We start from the raw sequence: 19625 nt of genomic DNA on the forward strand, positions 1-19625 counted from the left end.
GCATTGCCACCAACGGTGCAAAGGTGTTCCTTTTTCTCCACAGCCTCACCAACACCTGTTGTTTTCTGTGTTGTTGCTTTAGCCATTTAGACAGGTGTTAAGTTGATATCTCATTGTGGTTTTGATTTGCGCTTCCCTGATGATAAGTGATGTTAAGCACCTTTTCATGGATCTGTTAGCCATCTGGATGTCTTCTTAGGGAAAAAAATGTGTATTCATATCCTCTGCCCATTTTTAATTGGATTATTCATTTTTGGAGTGTTGAGTTTTATAAGTTCTTTATATATTTTGGATACTAACCCTTTATCAGGTATGTCATTTTCAAATATCTTCTCCAATTCTGTAGGTTGCCTTTTATCTAATATATATATATATATAACATATACATACATATATATATATGTTTTTGGCTTGCTGCTGGCAAGTTTATTAGATGATTGAAGTTTGAATAAAAATATAATAACAAAATCTTCGCAGGGTAGCTTGATATGGAGTCTGGGAGTGCTATTTCCCTGTCCCCAGCCTCCCTAGCCTAAGCCCACCTTCATTAACTCAGTTTGGCTTATTTGAATTCCTCACCAAGACTTGCATCTGTGACTTGGACATCACTGCTGCTCCCACTGGAGACTGATTCCTGGGCCTCTGGCACTAGGTCTTTGGCGAGGGTCCCATACACATCCGTGGCCTGGGCCACCATAGTGATGACATTGCAGGGGTTGGAGGGCAGCAGGATAGTGTTGGAATACTAGACCAATTTGGAGAACACACTGAAATACTGCTCAGCCATTGTCAGTGACGCTGCTGCATCTCCATTATGTTGTGTCAGAACTGCAGCCAGGATCTTAGCCTTAGCCTTGGTCTTGGCCAGAACAGCACTGGCCTATCCTGCTGCCTTATTTATTTGTTCTGGCTTTTCTGCCTGGGAGGCCAGGATCTATGCCTGATTCTTCCCCTTTACCAAATTGTTGGATGACTCCTGGATCCCCTCAGACTCTAGAACTGTGGCCCATTTTCCACCTCTGCCTCTACCTCCTTCTGCATGGATTCTTTCACCTAGAGTGGCACATGGATATCATTGATCTCATAATGGAGGCAGTGAATACCCCAGCAGTCAGCAGCTTGTATGATGGTATTTATTCACAATGCTAGCATTCAGAGACTCCTACTCCTAGAAGACTTTTTCCAGAGAAAGTTTTCCAAGCTCTGATTTATGGTCCTCTGAGCTAGCTGTGTGATAGCATACTCAGGGTCTTCCAATTGTAGCTTGTCTTATAAGAGTCTAAGATACATAAAGGACTTCATCAATTTGCAGAGTTACATTGTTGAGAGTCACAACTGATCAACATTCATGAAAATTTCCTTGAGATTTTACACATGCCAGATCTAGTCCAACATAGGGATGAGGATGTCCAAGCCAGGCACCAGGATCCAGTGGAATTGGCCCATTTGCTTCACCTACCAGGCCCCCTGCTGTGGCACAAACAGTATCATGGTGTTTGGGGGCAACCCAAGGAGGTATGAGAAAGAACATGGCCAGAAGCCTGCAGGGAGCCTAAGGAGATGAGGATTAGCAGAGAATCTAGCCAGCAGGATAACCTACGTCTTTCAGTGTCTGTCCAGGGGCACCTCCCTAAGCTGAGACCCTAAAGGGTCCTCAAGGAGGAACCCACCCCATAGGTTGGCTTTTAATTTATTGATTGTTTCCTTTGGTGTGCAGAAGTTTTTATTTTGATGACATACTAGTAGTTTAGTTTTGTTATTATTTCCCTTGCCTCAGAGACATATCTTGAAAGAAGTTTCTACGGCCAATGTCAAAGAAATTATTGTGTGTGTTTTCTCCTAGAATTTTTATGGTTTCATGTCTCACAGTTAGGTCTTTAATCCATTTTGAAATTATTTTTATGTGTGGAGTAAGAAAGAGGTCTAGTTTCATTCATTTGTGTGTTGCCGTCCAGTCTTCCCAACACAATTTGTTGAAGTGACATTTCTCATTGGATATTCTTTCCTGATTTGTTGAAGATTAATTGAACATATAGTTGTAGTTTCATTTCTGGGTTTTTTAATCTGTTCTATTGATCTGTATATCTAATTTTGTTTTTATTATTACAGCTTTATAATATAACTTGAGGTTTAGAATTGTGATGCTTACAGCTTTTCTTTTCTTTTAGAAGATTGCTATGGATATTCAGGTTCCTTTGTGGTTCATTACACATTTTAGGATAGTTTATTCCAGCTCTGTGAAAAATATCCTTGGTATTTTGATAGGGATTGTGTTCAATCTGTAGATTGCTTTGGGTAGTATAGACATTTTAGTAATATTTGTTATTCCAATCCATGAGCATGGAATGTTTTTCCATTTCTTTGTGGCATCCTCAATTTCTTTCCTCAGTATTGTATAGTTTTCAGACTTCTACCTCTTTGTTTATGCTTATTCCTAGGTATCTTATGGATTTTGGTGCAATGGTAAATGGGATGGATTCTTTCATTTTCTTTTTGCTGCTTCATTATTTGTGTATATAAATACAACAGATTTATGTACATTGTTTTTTTTATCCTGTGACTTTACTGAATTCATTTATCAGTTCTAGTAGTTTTTTGGTGGAGACATTTGGGTTTTCTATATAAAGTATCATATCATCTGCAAATAGTGAAAGATTACTTCCTTGCCAATTTGGATGCCTTTCATTTATTTTTGTAATCTGATTGCTGTGGCTAGGGCTTCCAACACTATGTTAAATAACAGTAGTGAGAGTGGAAATTATTGTCTTGTTGCTGACCATAGGGGAGAAGCTCTCAGTTTTTCCCCAGTGAGAATGATATTAGCTGTGTTCTGTTTTTCATATATGACTTTTTTATAATTAAGCAGGTTCCTTCTAACCGACTTTGTGAAGGGCTTTTATCATGAATGGATGTTGTATTTTTCAAATGCTTCTTTTGCATGTATTGAAAAGATCATATGATTCTTATTTTTTCTTTTATCAATGTGATATTTCATTGATATCACATTGATCAATTTGTGAATATTAAACCATCCTTGCAACCCAGGAATAAATACCCTTTGGTCATGGTGAATTATTTTTTAATGTATTGTTGGATTCAGATTGCTAGTATTTTTTTTTTAGATTGCTAGTATTTTATTGAGAATTTTTGCATCTGTGTTCATCAGGGATATTAGCCTATATAGTTCTTTATTTTTGTGGTGGCTTGATATGGTTTTGGTATTAGAGTAATGCTGCCCTCATAGAATTAATTAAGAAGGTTTCCTTCCTCTTCTTCTTTTTGGAATAGTTTTAAAAGAATTAGTATGAACTTCTTTAAATGTTTGGTAGAATTTGCCTATGAAGCCATCTGGTCCTGGACTTTTGTTATTGGAAGTTTTTTGATTACTGATTAAATTTCCTTGAAATTTATTGATATGTTCAAGTTTTCTATTTCTTCCTGATTCAGTTTTGATACTTTATATATTTGTAGGAATTTTTCCTATTCTTCCAGGTTGTCCAATTTGAAGGCATATAGTTTTTCGTAATATTATCTTACAATTATTTGTATTTCTGAGGTGTTGGTTGTTATTTCTCCTTTCTCATTTATGATTTTTTATTGAAGTCCTTTGTCTTTCCTTTTTGGTAAATCTGACTAGAAGTTTACCAATTGTATTAATTTTTTCAAAGAACCAGCTCCTGGTTTCAATGATCCATTCTATTATTTTTGTAGTTTCTATATTATGTATTTCTTTTTTCTTTTTTTAAAAGATTTTATTTATTTATTCATGGGAGACAGAGAGAGAGAGAGTGACAGAAAGAGAGAGAGAGGCAGAGACACAAGGCAGAGGGAGAAGCAGGCTCCATTCAAGGAGCCTGACATGGGACTCGATCCCAGGACTCCAGGATCATGCCCTGGGCTGAAGGCAGTGCTAAACCGCTGAGCCACCCGGGCTGCCCTATACTATGTATTTCTGCTCTAATCTTTTTTTTTCTTTCAGAGTTTTTATTTAAATTCCAGTTATTTAACATACTGTTTTTTTCAGCAGCATATAGATGGGTCTTGTTTTTTTTAATTCACTCTGACACCTTATGTCTTTTGATTGGAGCATTTACCTCATTTACATTCAAAGTAATTATTGGTAGATTTGTATTTATTGCTATTTTATTAGTCTCTTTTCATTGTTTCTGGAGATTTACTCTGATCCTTTCTTGTCTTTGACACTTTTGGTCTCTTCACTCAAAATGTTCCCTTTATTATTTCTTGCAGGGCTGGTTTAGTGGTCATGAATTCCTTTAGTTCTTGTTTGTCTAGGAAACTTTTTGTCTCCTTCTATTCTCCAGACTTGCTGGATACAGTAAGTCAGGCACAGATTTTTCCTATTAAGGACTTTGAGTATATCATGCCACTGTTTTCTGGCTTGGGAAGTTTTTGCTGAAAAATCTGCTGACAGTGTTATAGGATTTTCCGTTGTATTTAATTGTCTTCTTCTGTCCTGCTTACGAAGAAAAGGTCATATGGTGTCCAGGACCTGTGCTTCATGGAGTGTCTCTGGTGTGTGCTGCATGTGTTCTGCTGTTGTGTTTTGGCTGCTGTATCCTGCAGTTGACTGTGGAGGCTCTCATTGCCTGCTGTGGGAAGTGTTTGGTCCCTTGGCTTAATGTAGTGAGTTTTAATTAATTGTGCCTGGTCTGCTTGTGAAATGAGATCTGACACCATTTATACCAGAACTGAGGCCCTGCAGAACTCTCTTGTTGGGAGACATAGTGTGGGCAGGGGTTTGTGCTGGCTGCTAGGGGAGGGTCCTGCCATGCTGGGACTGAGGCAAGCATGACTATGTAAGGTAGTCCCATCACAGTGCCAGGGTGTGAGGCTTTATGTACACAAGTTAGGCAGCCAGTGTTGGTGCTACACTGCTTCCTGCAGGTGGCTCTGTGTTTATGCTAAGGGTTTGGGAATGGAAATGGTGCCAGCCAGCTCCTTTGTTCCCAGAGAGGTGTTTCTGTGAAGGCTGCCTCTAGTATATGTACTCTGATAAGTGCTCCTCTCAGTGTGCCCTAGGTGCTCTTCAGATCACTGTTTCTACACTGTATACCCCCAGTTTATTTGTCTGTCTTCCCATCAGGAGCAGTGTAGTGCTCTCCAGGCTCTATCCCAGCCAAGCCTGCTGATCCCTAGGCTTTAAGCCCTGTTGTTTGCAAAAACTCATAAAATTCATCTCCTTATTTTCTAAGTCAATAGCTTTGGGAAAACATTCTCCTTATGACTTTCCTTGTGTGCTCCTCTCTCTCACACCCTTCTCCATGACCACAGCTCCCTCCTCCCCTTTGAGGCACTATGATCCATTTCTCCCCCAAACCACATCTCTGCACTTCCTACCTTCTTTTATATAGTCTTTCCTCCTTTTAATTGTGGAGTTTGTTCTGTCGGTCTTCAGTTGATATCTGGTGTATTTAAGATAATTTGATAGTTATTTAGTTGTATTCATGGGACAAGGAGAGAACAGGGTCCTCCTACTCTGCCTCAATCTTTTCTCCTCCCTTCATTAGTTTGTTCTTTGTACATAAGGGTATGTTTCTCCTTTTTTGTTTGCTAATTCTTTATCTTTTGCTTTGTTTTTTAGTCCACATATAAGTGAAATCATTATATTTGTTTTTCTCTGTCTTATTTCACTTAGCATAATACTCTCTATGTCTATCTCAGTTTTCTCTAGTTGCGTTCATGAGACAAGGTGAATGTAGAATCCTCTCTATGTCTTTTAATTAGAGCATTTAGTCCATTTACAGTCAAAGTAATTATTGATAGATATATATTTATTGCCATTTTATTATTTGTTTTGTGGTTGTTTCTGAAGATTTTCTCTAATCCTTTCTTGCCTTTCTTTCATGGTTTATTTGTTTTATTTCATAACATATTTGTATATCTTTTTCTTAATTCTTTGCATATCTGTTAGTGGCTTTTGATTTTTGCTTACCACTCAGGTTGTATATAACATCTTCTGTATATAGCAGTCTATATTAAGTTGATGATCTTTTAATTTTGAATGAATTCTTTACTCCTCTCCTCCCCATGCTTTAGGTATATAATGTCATATTTTATATCCTTATATTTTGGGAATTCCCTGACTGAATTTTTTGCAGAAATATTCATTTTACTGATTTTGTGTTTCCTACCTTCATTCTGTCTCTTTTGGTCCCTCCTTTTCACTCAGAGTCCTCTTTAATATTTCTTGCAGGATTGGTTTAGTGGTCATGAACTCCTTTAGTTTTTGTTTATGTGGGAAACTATTTCTCCTTCTCTTCTGAATGATAGCCTTGCTGGATAGAGTATTCTTGCTTGCGGATTTTCCCCATTCAGCACTTTGAATTTATCATGCCACTCCCATCTGACTTGGAAAGTTTCTGCTGAAAAATCCCCCAATAGCCCTTCATAGTTTCCATTGTATGTAACTGTCCTCTATCCTGCTGCTTTAAGATGTTTTTCTTTATCACTATATTTTGCCATTTTAATTATATGTCTGGTGTGAATCTGCTTTCATTTATTTTTTTGGGAATTCTCTGTGCTTCCCGGATCAGGATATCTATTTCCTCCCCCAGTTTAGTGAAATTTTCAGTTATTATCTATTCAAATAAATTTTCTTCCCGCTTTTCTCTCTCTTTTTCTTGGATCCCTATAATATGAATATTATTATATTTGATGGTCACTGAGTTCCCTGTCTATTCTTCTTTTGCATAATTCTTCTTTCTTTCTTTTGTTCCCCTTGGTTACTTTCCATTACTCTGTCTTCTAGTTCACTAATTCATTCCTCTGCCTCTTCCAGCCTGCTGTTTTTCCATTAAGTGTGTTTCTCAATTCATTAATTGAGCCCTTTATCTCTGCTATGTTATTCCTTATCTCTGTGTTAAGGATCTCAGTGATGTCTTCAACTCTTTTCTCAAGTCCAGTGAATATCTTTAAGATTATTACTTTAAATTGTCTATCAGTCAGGTTACTTATATTTATTTCACTTAGATCTCTGGTCATGGCCTTATCTTGTTCTTTCATTTGGGACAAATTCCTCTGTCTCCTAATTTTGTATGAGTTTCTGTGCCTGGTACTGTGTGCTAGAAAAGTCAGCTACATCTTCTGTTCTTGAGGGTAGTGGCCTTTTGAAGAATAAATCTTGTAGTATCCTGCTGTGTAGTGTTCCTTGCTCCCAAGAGCCTGCACTTCTGGAAGTGTCTCCAATTAGTGATGCATACACTCTGCTGTTTTGTCCTTGCTGCTGTATCCTTCAGGCCAGTTATCTGCAGAGTCTCTCTTATCCTGTTGTGGGCAGTGTTTGGTCTCTGGCCTGGATTTGGTGTATTTTAACTATGTGTACTCTGGTCTGCTTGTGAAATGAGACCTTTCACTACCCCTGCTGCAAACAAGGCCCTACAGAACACCCAGGTTGGGGGATGCAGTGTGGGAAGTGGTTTGGCCTTGTATTTGAGGGAATTGGCCCACTGCACTGGGATTGATGCAAGTGTAACTGGGAAGGGCAATTCCACTGGTGCATGGGGTTGGTGGCTTTTGTAAACATGTTAGGTAATGACTGTCCTGTGCTGGTTCCTGCAGGTGGCCCTGTACATATGATGAAGGGCTGGGAAGGGAAATGGTGCCATCTAGTGCCTTTGTTCCAAGAGGAGTCTCTCATGAATGCTGCCTTTCAGGGACACTCCAACATGAGCAAATATCCTCCCTACTCTGCACCCCAGGCACTCTTTAGCTCTCTATTTCCATACTGTATATCTGTGGGCCTTTTTTATATCTTCTTTCCAAGTGCAGCCCCAAGTGCAGCTGTCCCTGAGGCAAGCCTGCTGATCTTTACGTTGGCAGGCTTTAGGCCCCACCAGTTACATAAACTCATTAAGTTCAGGCCCTCTTGTTTCCCAAGCCAATTGCTATAGGGATTTGTTTTTCTTGTGTGCTCCCCTGTGTGCTAGTGTATCTCTCACTCTTTTTGCAACAATGGCTCCCACTGCATTGAAAAGGCTACATTCTGTTTCTCTTACAAACCCTTTCTCTGCACCTCCTACCTTCTTCAGTGTGGCCTCTTCTATACTTCTTTTTTTTTTTTTTAGGATTTAAAAATTTTTTTTTATTTTATTTTTTTATTGGTGTTCAATTTACCAACATACAGAATAACCCCCAGTGCCCGTCACCCATTCACTCCCACCCCCCGCCCTCCTCCCCTTCTACCACCCCTAGTTCATTTCCCAGAGTTAGCAGTCTTTACATTCTGTCTCCCTTTCTGATATTTCCCACACATTTCTTCTCCCTTCCCTTATATTCCCTTTCACTATTATTAATATTCCCCAAATGAATGAGAACATATAATGTTTGTCCTCCTCCAACTGACTAACTTCACTCAGCATAATACCCTCCAGTTCCATCCACGATGAAGCAAATGGTGGGTATTTGTCATTTCTAATAGCTGAGTAATATTCCATTGTATACATAAACCACATCTTCTTTATCCATTCATCTTTCGATGGACACCGAGGCTCCTTCCACAGTTTGGCTATTGTGGACATTGCTGCTAGAAACATCGGGGTGCAGGTGTCCCTGCATTTCATTGCATCTGTATCTTTGGGGTAAATCCCCAACAGTGCAATTGCTGGGTCGTAGGGAAGGTCTATTTTGAACTGTTTGAGGAACCTCCACACAGTTTTCCAGAGTGGCTGCACCAGTTCACATTCCCACCAACAGTGGAAGAGGGTTCCCTTTTCTCCACATCCTCTCCAACATTTGTGGTTTCCTGCCTTGTTAATTTTCCCCATTCTCATTGGTGTGAGGTGGTATCTCATTGTGGTTTTAATTTGTATTTCCCTGATGGCAAGTGATGCAGAGCATTTTCTCATGTGCATGTTGGCCATGTCTATGTCTTCCTCTGTGAGATTTCTCTTCATGTCTTTTGCCCATTTCATGATTGGATTGTTTGTTTCTTTGGTGTTGAGTTTAATAAGTTCTTTATAGATCTTGGAAACTAGGCCTTCATCTGATATGTCATTTGCAAATATCTTCTCCAATTCTGTAGGTTGTCTTTTAGTTTTGTTGACTGTATCCTTTGCTGTGCAAAAGCTTCTTACCTTGATGAAGTTCCAATAGTTCATTTTTGCTTTTGTTTCTTTTGCCTTCGTGGATGTATCTTGCAAGAAGTTACTGTGGCCGAGTTCAAAAAGGGTGTTGCCTGTGTTCTTCTCTAGGATTTTGATGGAATCTTGTCTCACATTTAGATCTCTCATCCATTTTGAGTTTATCTTTGTGTATGGTGAAAGAGAGTGGTCTAGTTACATTCTTCTGCATGTGGATGTCCAATTTTCCCAGCACCATTTATTGAAGAGACTGTCTTTCTTCCAATGGATAGTCTTTCCTCCTTTATCGAATATTAGTTGACCATAAACTTCAGGGTCCACTTCTGGGTTCTCTATTCTGTTCCATTGATCCATGTGTCTGTTTTAGTGCCAGTACCACACTGTCTTGATGACCACAGCTTTATAGCACAACCTGAAATCTGGCATTGTGATGCCCCCAGGTATGGTTTTCTTTTTTAAAATTCCCCTGGCTATTCGGGGTCTTTTCTGATTCCACACAAATCTTAAAATAATTTGTTCTAACTCTCTGAAGAAAGTCCATGGTATTTTGATAGGGATTGCATTAAACGTGTATATTGCCCTGGGTAACATTGACATTTTCACAATATTAATTCTGCCAATCCATGAGCATGGAATATTTTTCCATCTCTTTGTGTCTTCCTCAATTTCTTTCAGAAGTGTTCTATAGTTTTTAGGGTATACATCCTTTACCTCTTTGGTGAGGTTTATTCCTAGGTATCTTATGCTTTTGGGTGCAAATGTCAATGGGATTGACTCTTTAATTTCTCTTTCTTCAGTCTCATTGTTGGTGTATAGAAATGCCACTGATTTCTGGGCATTGATTTTGTATCATGCCACGCTACCAAATTGCTGTATGAGATCTAGCAATCTTGGGGTGGAGACTTTTGGGTTTTCTATGTAGAGTATCATGTCATCGGCGAAGAGGGAGAGTTTGACTTCTTCTTTGCCAATTTGAATGCCTTTAATGTCTTTTTGTTGTCTGATTGCTGAGGCTAGGACTTCCAATACTATGTTGAATAGCGGTGGTGAGAGTGGATATCCCTGTCTTGTTCCTGATCTTAGGGGAAAGGCTCCCAGTGCTTCCCCATTGAGAATGATATTTGCTGTGGGCTTTTCGTAGATGGCTTTTAAGATGTCGAGGAATGTTCCCTCTATCCCTACACTCTGAAGAGTTTTGATCAGGAATGGATGCTGTCTTTCGTCAAATGCTTTCTCTGCATCTAATGAGAGGATCATATGGTTCTTGGTTTTTCTCTTGCTGATATGATGAATCACATTGATTGTTTTACAGGTGTTGAACCAGCTTTGTGTCCCAGGGATAAATCCTACTTGGTCATGGTGAATAATTTTCTTAATTTACTCTTGGATCCTATTGGCCAGTATCTTGTTGAGAATTTTTGCATCCATGTTCATCAGGGATATTGGTCTGTAATTCTCGTTTTTGGTGGGGTCTTTGTCTGGTTTTGGAATTAAGGTGATGCTGGCCTTATAGAACGAATTTGGAAGTACTCCATCTCTTTCTATCTTTCCGAACAGCTTTAGTAGAATAGGTATGGTTTCTTCTTTAAAGGTTTGATAGAATTCCCCTGGGAAGCCATCTGGCTCTGGACTCTTGTGTCTTGGGAGGTTTTTGATGACTGCTTCAATTTCCTCCCTGGTTATTGGCCTGTTCAGGTGTTCTATTTCTTCCTGTTCCAGTTTTGGTAGTTTGTGGCTTTCCAGGAATGCGTCCATTTCTTCTAGATTGCCTAATTAATTGGCGTATAGCTGTTCATAATATGTGTTTAAAATCGTTTGTATTTCCTTGGTGTTGGTAGTGATCTCTCCTTTCTCATTCATGATTTTCTTAATTTGAGTCTTCTCTCTCTTCTTTTTAATAAGGCTGGCTAATGGTTTATCTATCTTATTAATTCTTTCAAAGAACCAACTCCTGGTTCGGTTGATCTGTTCCACAGTTCTTCTGGTCTCGATTTCTTTGAGTTCTGCTTGAATCTTTATTAACTCTCTTCTTCTGCTGGGTGTAGGATCTATTTGCTGTTTTTTCTCTAGCTCCTTTATGTGTAAGGTTAGCTTTTGTATTTGAGTTCTTTCCAGTTTTTGAATGGATGCTTGTATTGCGATGTATTTCCCCCTTAGGACTGCTTTTGCTGCATCCCAAAGATTTTGAACGGTTGTATCTTCATTCTCATTAGTTTCCATGAATCTTTTTAATTCTTCCTTAATTTCCTGGTTGACCCTTTCATCTTTTAGCAGGATGGTCCTTAACCTCCACGTGTTTGAGGTCCTTCCAAACTTCTTGTTGTGATTTAGTTCTAATTTCAAGGCATTATGGTCTGAGAATATGCAGGGGACCATCCCAATCTTTTGGTATCGGTTCAGACCCAATTTGTGACCCAGTATGTGGTCTATTCTGGAGAACGTTCCATGTGCACTTGAGAAGAATGTGTATTCAGTTGAGTTTGGATGTAAAGTTCTGTAGATATCTGTGAAATCCATCTGGTCCAGTGTATCCTTTAAAGCTCTCGTTTCTTTGGAGATGTTGTGCTTAGAAGACCTATCAAGGGTAGAAAGAGCTAGATTGAAGTCACCAAGTGTACGTGTATTATTATCTAAGTATTTCTTCACTTTGGTTATTAATTGGTTTAAATATTTGGCAGCTCCCACATTCGGGGCATATATACTGAGGATTGTTAAATCCTCTTGTTGGATAGATCCTTTAAGTATGAGATAGTGTCCCTCCTCATCTCTCACTACAGTCTTCGGGGTAAATTTTAGTTTATCTGATATAAGGATGGCTACCCCTGCTTTCTTTTGAGGACCATTTGAATGGTAAATGGTTCTCCAAACTTTTATTTTCAGGCTGTAGGTGTCCTTCTGTCTAAAATGAGCCTCTTGTAGACAGCAAATAGATGGGTCCTGCTTTTTTATCCAGTCTGAAACCCTGCGCCTTTTGATGGGGTCATTAAGCCCGTTCACGTTCAGAGTTACTATTGAAAGATATGATTTTAGTGTCATCATGATATCTATTCAGTCCTTGTTTTTGTGGATTGTTGCACTGAACTTCTTCTTAAAGGGGAATTTTAAGAGTCCCCCTTAAAATTTCTTGCAGAGGGGGGAGGAGCAAGATGGCGGAAGAGTAGGGTCCCCAAATCACCTGTCTCCACCAAATTACCTAGAAAACCTTCCAATCATCCTGAAAATCTATGAATTCGGCCTGAGAATTAAAGAGAGAACACCTGGAATGCAACAGTGAGAAGAGTTCGCGCTACTATCAAGGTAGGAAGACGGGGAAAAAGAAGTAAAGAAACAAAGGCCTCCAAGGGGGAGGGGCCCCACGAGGAGCCGGGCTGAGGCCGGGGCGATCGACCCCAGGACAGGAGAGCCCCGTCCCGGAGACGCAGGAGCTGCACCGACCTTCCCGGGCGGAAAGGGGCTCGTGGGTAGTTGGAGCAGGACCCAGGAGGGCGGGGATGCCCTCGGGTTCCCTGGGACAGTAACAGACACCTGCGCCTCGGGGAGAGTGCGCCGAGCTCCCTAAGGGCTGCAGCGCGCACGGCGGGACCTGGAGCAGCTCGGATGGGCTCGGGCGGCGGCTCCGCGAAGGGGGCTTCACGGCCCCGGGAGCAGCTCGGAGGGGCTCGGGCAGAGGAAGAGGCTCCGTGCAGAGGGGGCTGCGCAGTTCCAGGAGCAGCTCGGAGGGGCTCGGGCGGCGGCTCCGCGGAGGGGGTTGGGCGGCCCGGGAGCGCGAATCCACCAGCGCAGGACCGGAGCACAGGGCGCCGGGACACAGCCCAGGATCCCGCCTCCCCCGGGACAGGCAGAGGCCGGGAGGGCCCAGGACAGCAAGGACGCTCCTGCCCCGAGCTGAACAGATCAGCGGCCCTGCCCGGGAGCCTCCAGGCCCTGCAGACGGAGTTCCTGCCGGAGCTGAATCCAGGTTTCCAGAGCTGCCCCGCCACTGGGGCTGTTCCTCCTGCGGCCTCACGGGGTAAACAATCGCCACTGAGCCCTGCACCAGGCAGGGGCACAGCAGCTCCCCCAACTGCTAACACCTGAAAATCAGCACAACAGGCCCCTCCCCCAGAACACCAGCTAGACTGACAACTTCCAGGAGAAGCCAAGGGACTTAAAGTACACAGATTCAGAAGATACTCCCCCGTGGTTCCTTTTTTTTTTTTTTTGTTTTTTGTTTTTTGTTTTGTTTTGTTTTGTTTTGCTTTTTGATTTGTTTCCTTCCCCCACCCCCTTTTTTTTCTCCTTTCTTTTTCTTTCTCTTTTTCTTTTTTTTTCCGTTTTTTTTTCTTCCCTTTTTTTTCTCTTTCTCTTTTCTTTCCTTCTTTCTCTTTTCTTTCCTTCTTTCTCTCCTCTCTTTTTCTCTTTTTCCCAATACAACTTGCTTTTGGCCACTCTGCACTGAGCAAAATGACTAGAAGGAAAACCTCACCTCAAAAGAAAGAATCAGAAACAGTCCTCTCTCCCACAGAGTTACAAAATCTGGATTACAATTCAATGTCAGAAAGCCAATTCAGAAGCACTATTATACAGCTACTGGTGGCTCTAGAAAAAAGTATAAAGGACTCAAGAGACTTCATGACTGCAGAATTTAGAGCTAATCAGGCAGAAATTAAAAATCAATTGAATGAGATGCAATCCAAACTAGAAGTCCTAACGACGAGGGTTAACGAGGTGGAAGAACGAGTGAGTGACATAGAAGACAAGTTGATAGCAAAGAGGGAAACTGAGGAAAAAAGAGACAAACAAAAGACCATGAAGATAGATAAGGGAAATAAACGACAGCCTGAGAAAGAAAAACCTACGTTTAATTGGGGTTCCCGAGGGCGCCGAAAGGGACAGAGGGCCAGAATATGTATTTGAACAAATTCTAGCTGAAAACTTTCCTAATCTGGGAAGGGAAACAGGCATTCAGATCCAGGAAATAGAGAGATCCCCCCCTAAAATCAATAAAAACCGTTCAACACCTCGACATTTAATAGTGAAGCTTGCAAATGCCAAAGATAAAGAGAAGATCCTAAAAGCAGCAAGAGACAAGAAATCCCTGACTTTTATGGGGAGGAGTATTAGGGTCACAGCAGACCTCTCCACAGAGACCTGGCAGGCCATAAAGGGCTGGCAGGATATATTCAGGGTCCTAAATGAGAAGAACATGCAACCAAGAATACTTTATCCAGCAAGGCTCTCATTCAAAAATGAAGGAGAGATAAAGAGCTTCCAAGACAGGCAGCAACTAAAAGAATATGTGACCTCCAAACCAGCTCTGCAAGAAATTTTAAGGGGGACTCTTAAAATTCCCCTTTAAGAAGAAGCCCAGTTGAACAGTCCACAAAAACAAGGACTGAATAGATATCATGATGACACTAAACTCATATCTTTCAATAGTAACTCTGAACGTGAACGGGCTTAATGACCCCATCAAAAGGCGCAGGGTTTCAGACTGGACAAAAAAGCAGGACCCATCTATTTGCTGTCTACAAGAGGCTCATTTTAGACAGAAGGACACCTACAGCCTGAAAATAAAAGTTTGGAGAACCATTTACCATTCAAATGGTCCTCAAAAGAAAGCAGGGGTAGCCATCCTTATATCAGATAAACTAAAATTTACCCCGAAGACTGTAGTGAGAGATGAGGAGGGACACTATCTCATACTTAAAGGATCTATCCAACAAGAGGATTTAACAATCCTCAGTATATATGCCCCGAATGTGGGAGCTGCCAAATATTTAAACCAATTAATAACCAAAGTGAAGAAATACTTAGATAATAATACACGTACACTTGGTGACTTCAATCTAGCTCTTTCTACCCTTGATAGGTCTTCTAAGCACAACATCTCCAAAGAAACGAGAGCTTTAAAGGATACACTGGACCAGATGGATTTCACAGATATCTACAGAACTTTACATCCAAACTCAACTGAATACACATTCTTCTCAAGTGCACATGGAACGTTCTCCAGAATAGACCACATACTGGGTCACAAATTGGGTCTGAACCGATACCAAAAGATTGGGATGGTCCCCTGCATATTCTCAGACCATAATGCCTTGAAATTAGAACTAAATCACAACAAGAAGTTTGGAAGGACCTCAAACACGTGGAGGTTAAGGACCATCCTGCTAAAAGATGAAAGGGTCAACCAGGAAATTAAGGAAGAATTAAAAAGATTCATGGAAACTAATGAGAATGAAGATACAACCGTTCAAAATCTTTGGGATGCAGCAAAAGCAGTCCTAAGGGGGAAATACATCGCAATACAAGCATCCATTCAAAAACTGGAAAGAACTCAAATACAAAAGCTAACCTTACACATAAAGGAGCTAGAGAAAAAACAGCAAATAAATCCTACACCCAAGAGAAGAAGGGAGTTAATAAAGATTCAAGCAGAACTCAACGAAATCGAGACCAGAAGAACTGTGGAACAGATCAACAAAACCAGGAGTTGGTTCTTTGAAAGAATTAATAAGATAGATAAACCATTAGCCAGCCTTATTAAAAAGAAGAGAGAGAAGACTCAAATTAATAAAATCATTAATGAGAAAGGAGAGATCACTACCAACACCAAGGAAATACAAACGAGTTTAAACACATATTATGAACAGCTATACGCCAATAAATTAGGCAATCTAGAAGAAATGGACGCATTCCTGGAAAGCCACAAACTACCAAAACTGGAACAGGAAGAAATAGAACACCTGAACAGGCCAATAACCAGGGAGGAAATTGAAGCAGTCATCAAAAACCTCCCAAGACATAAGAGTCCAGGGCCAGATGTCTTCCCAGGGGAATTTTATCAAACGTTTAAAGAAGAAACCATACCTATTCTCCTAAAGCTGTTTGGAAAGATAGAAAGAGATGGAGTACTTCCAAATTCGTTCTATGAGGCCAGCATCACCTTAATTCCAAAACCAGACAAAGACCCCACCAAAAAGGAGAATTACAGACCAATATCCCTGATGAACATGGATGCAAAAATTCTCAACAAGATACTAGCCAATAGGATCCAACAGTACATTAAGAAAATTATTCACCATGACCAAGTAGGATTTATCCCTGGGACACAAGGCTGGTTCAACACCTGTAAAACAATCAATGTGATTCATCACATCAGCAAGAGAAAAACCAAGAACCATATTGGAACCATTCTCTCATTGGATGCAGAGAAAGCATTTGACAAAATACAGCATCCATTCCTGATCAAAACTCTTCAGAGTGTAGGGATAGAGGGAACATTCCTCGACATCTTAAAAGCCATCTATGAAAAGCCCACAGCAAATATCATTCTCAATGGGGAAGCACTGGGAGCCTTTCCCCTAAGATCAAGAACAAGACAGGGATATCCATTCTCACCACTGCTGTTCAACATAGTACTGGAAGTCCTAGCCTCAGCAATCAGACAACAAAAAGACATTAAAGGCATTCAAATTGGCAAAGAAGAAGTCAAACTCTCCCTCTTCGCCGATGACATGATACTCTACATAGAAAACCCAAAAGCCTCCACCCCAAGATTGCTAGAACTCATACAGCAATTCGGTAGCGTGGCATGATACAAAATCAATGCCCAGAAATCAGTGGCATTTCTATACACTAACAATGAGACTGAAGAAAGAGAAATTAAGGAGTCAATCCCATTTACAATTGCACCCAAAAGCATAAGATACCTAGGAATAAACCTAACCAAAAATGTAAAGGATCTATACCCTCAAAACTATGGAACACTTCTGAAAGAAATTGAGGAAGACACAAAGAGATGGAAAAAGATTCCATGCTCATGGATTGGCAGAATTAATATTGTGAAAATGTCAATGCTACCCAGGGCAATATACACGTTTAATGCAATCCCTATCAAAATACCATGGACTTTCTTCAGAGAGTTAGAACAAATTATTTTAAGATTTGTGTGGAATCAGAAAAGACCCCGAATAGCCAGGGGAATTTTAAAAAAGAAAACCATATCTGGGGGCATCACAATGCCAGATTTCAGGTTGTACTACAAAGCTGTGGTCATCCAGACAGTGTGGTACTGGCACAAAAACAGACACATAGATCAATGGAACAGAATAGAGAATCCAGAAGTGGACCCTGAACTTTATGGGCAACTAATATTCGATAAAGGAGGAAAGACTATCCATTGGAAGAAAGACAGTCTCTTCAATAAATGGTGCTGGGAAAATTGGACATCCACATGCAGAAGAATGAAACTAGACCACTCTCTTTCACCATACACAAAGATAAACTCAAAATGGATGAAAGATCTAAATGTGAGACAAGATTCCATCAAAATCCTAGAGAAGAACACAGGCAACACCCTTTTTGAACTCGGCCACAGTAACTTCTTGCAAGATACATCCACGAAGGCAAAAGAAACAAAAGCAAAAATGAACTATTGGGACTTCATCAAGATAAGAAGCTTTTGCACAGCAAAGGATACAGTCAACAAAACTCAAAGACAACCTACAGAATGGGAGAAGATATTTGCAAATGACATATCAGATAAAGGGCTAGTTTCCAAGATCTATAAAGAACTTATCAAACTCAACACCAAAGAAACAAACAATCCAATCATGAAATGGGCAAAAGACATGAACAGAAATCTCACAGAGGAAGACATAGTCATGGCCAACATGCACATGAGAAAATGCTCTGCATCACTTGCCATCAGGGAAATACAAATCAAAACCACAATGAGATACCACCTCACATCAGTGAGAATGGGGAAAATTAACAAGGCAGGAAACCACAAATGTTGGAGAGGATGCGGAGAAAAGGGAACCCTCATACACTGTTGGTGGGAATGTGAACTGGTGCAGCCACTCTGGAAAACTGTGTGGAGGTTCCTCAAACAGTTAAAAATAGATCCGCCCTACGACCCAGCAATTGCACTGTTGGGGATTTACCCCAAAGATACAAATGCAATGAAACGCCGGGACACCTGCACCCCGATGTTTATAGCAGCAATGGCCACGATAGCCAAACTGTGGAAGGAGCCTCGGTGTCCAACGAAAGATGAATGGATAAAGAAGTTGTGGTTTATGTATACAATGGAATATTACTCGGCTATTAGAAATGACAAATACCCACCATTTGCTTCAACGTGGATGGAACTGGAGGGTATTATGCTGAGTGAAGTAAGCCAGTCGGAGAAGGACAAACATTATATGTTTTCATTCATTTTGGGAATATAAATAATAGTGAAAGGGAATATAAGGGAAGGGGGAAGAAATGTGTGGGAAATATCAGAAAGGGAGACAGAACGTAAAGACTACTAACTCTGGGAAACGAACTAGGGGTGGTAGAAGTGGAGGAGGGCGGGGGGTGGGAGTGAATGGGTGACGGGCACTGGGGTTATTCTGTATGTTAGTAAATTGAACACCAATAAAAAATAAAAAAAAATTTCTTGCAGAGCTCGTTTGGAGGTCACATATTCTTTCAGTTCCTGCCTGTCTTGGAAGCTCTTTATTTCTACTTCCATTTTGAATGAGAGCCTTGCTGGATAAAGTATTCTTGGTTGCATGTTCTTCTCATTTAGGACCCTGAATATATCCTGCCAGCCCTTTCTGGCCTGCCAGGTCTCTGTGGAGAGGTCTGCTGTGACCCTAATACTCCTCCCCATAAAAGTCAGGGATTTCTTGTCTCTTGCTGCTTTAAGGATCTTCTCTTTATCTTTGGAATTTGCAAGCTTCACTATTAAATGTCGAGGTGTTGAACGGTTTTTATTGATTTTAGGGGGGGATCTCTCTATTTCCTGGATCTGAATGCCTGTTTCCCTTCCCAGATTAGGAAAGTTTTCAGCTAGAATTTGTTCAAATACATATTCTGGCCCTCTGTCCCTTTTGGCGCCCTCGGGAACACCAATTATACATAGGTTTTTCTTCCTCTGGCTGTCGTTTATTTCCCTTAATCTATCTTCATGGTCTTTTAATTGTCTGTCTCTTTTTTCCTCAGTTTCCCTCTTTGCAATCAACTTGTCTTCTATGTCGCTCACTCGTTCTTCCACCTCGTTAACCCTCGTCGTTAGGACTTCTAGTTTGGAATGCATCTCATCAATTGATTTTTAATTTCTGCCTGATTAGCTCTAAATTCTGCAGTCATGAAGTCTCTTGAGTCCTTTATGCTTTTTTCTAGAGCCACCAGTAGTTGTATAATAGTGCCTCTGAATTGGCTTTCTGACATTGAATTGTAATCCAGATTTTGTAACTCTGTGGGAGAGAGGACTGTTTCTGATTCTTTCTTTTGAGGTGAGGTTTTCCTTCTAGTCATTTTGCTCAGTGCAGAGTGGCCAAAAGCAAGTTGTATTGGGAAAAAGAGAAAAAGAGAGGAGAGAAAGAAGGAAAGAAAAGAGAAAGAAAAAAAAAGGAAAAAAAAAGAAGAAAAAGAGAAAGAAAAAGAAAGAAAGGGAAAAAAGGGTGGGGGAAGGAAACAAATCAAAAGCAAAACAAAACAAAACAAAACAAAACAGCAACAAAAAACAAAAACCAAAATACAAAAAAA

At 40.5% G+C, this 19625-nt stretch overlaps 1 pseudogene; it reads right to left on the reverse strand.

Annotated features, from left to right (window-relative positions):
• Positions 1 to 562: 562 nt before the first annotated feature.
• Positions 563 to 1547, reverse strand: LOC100683522 (annotated as a pseudogene).
• Between the last annotated feature and the right edge of the window lie 18078 nt (positions 1548 to 19625).

This window comes from Canis lupus, chromosome X, assembly GCF_011100685.1.
Source record: "Canis lupus familiaris isolate Mischka breed German Shepherd chromosome X, alternate assembly UU_Cfam_GSD_1.0, whole genome shotgun sequence".
Classification (NCBI taxonomy): domain Eukaryota; kingdom Metazoa; phylum Chordata; class Mammalia; order Carnivora; family Canidae; genus Canis; species Canis lupus.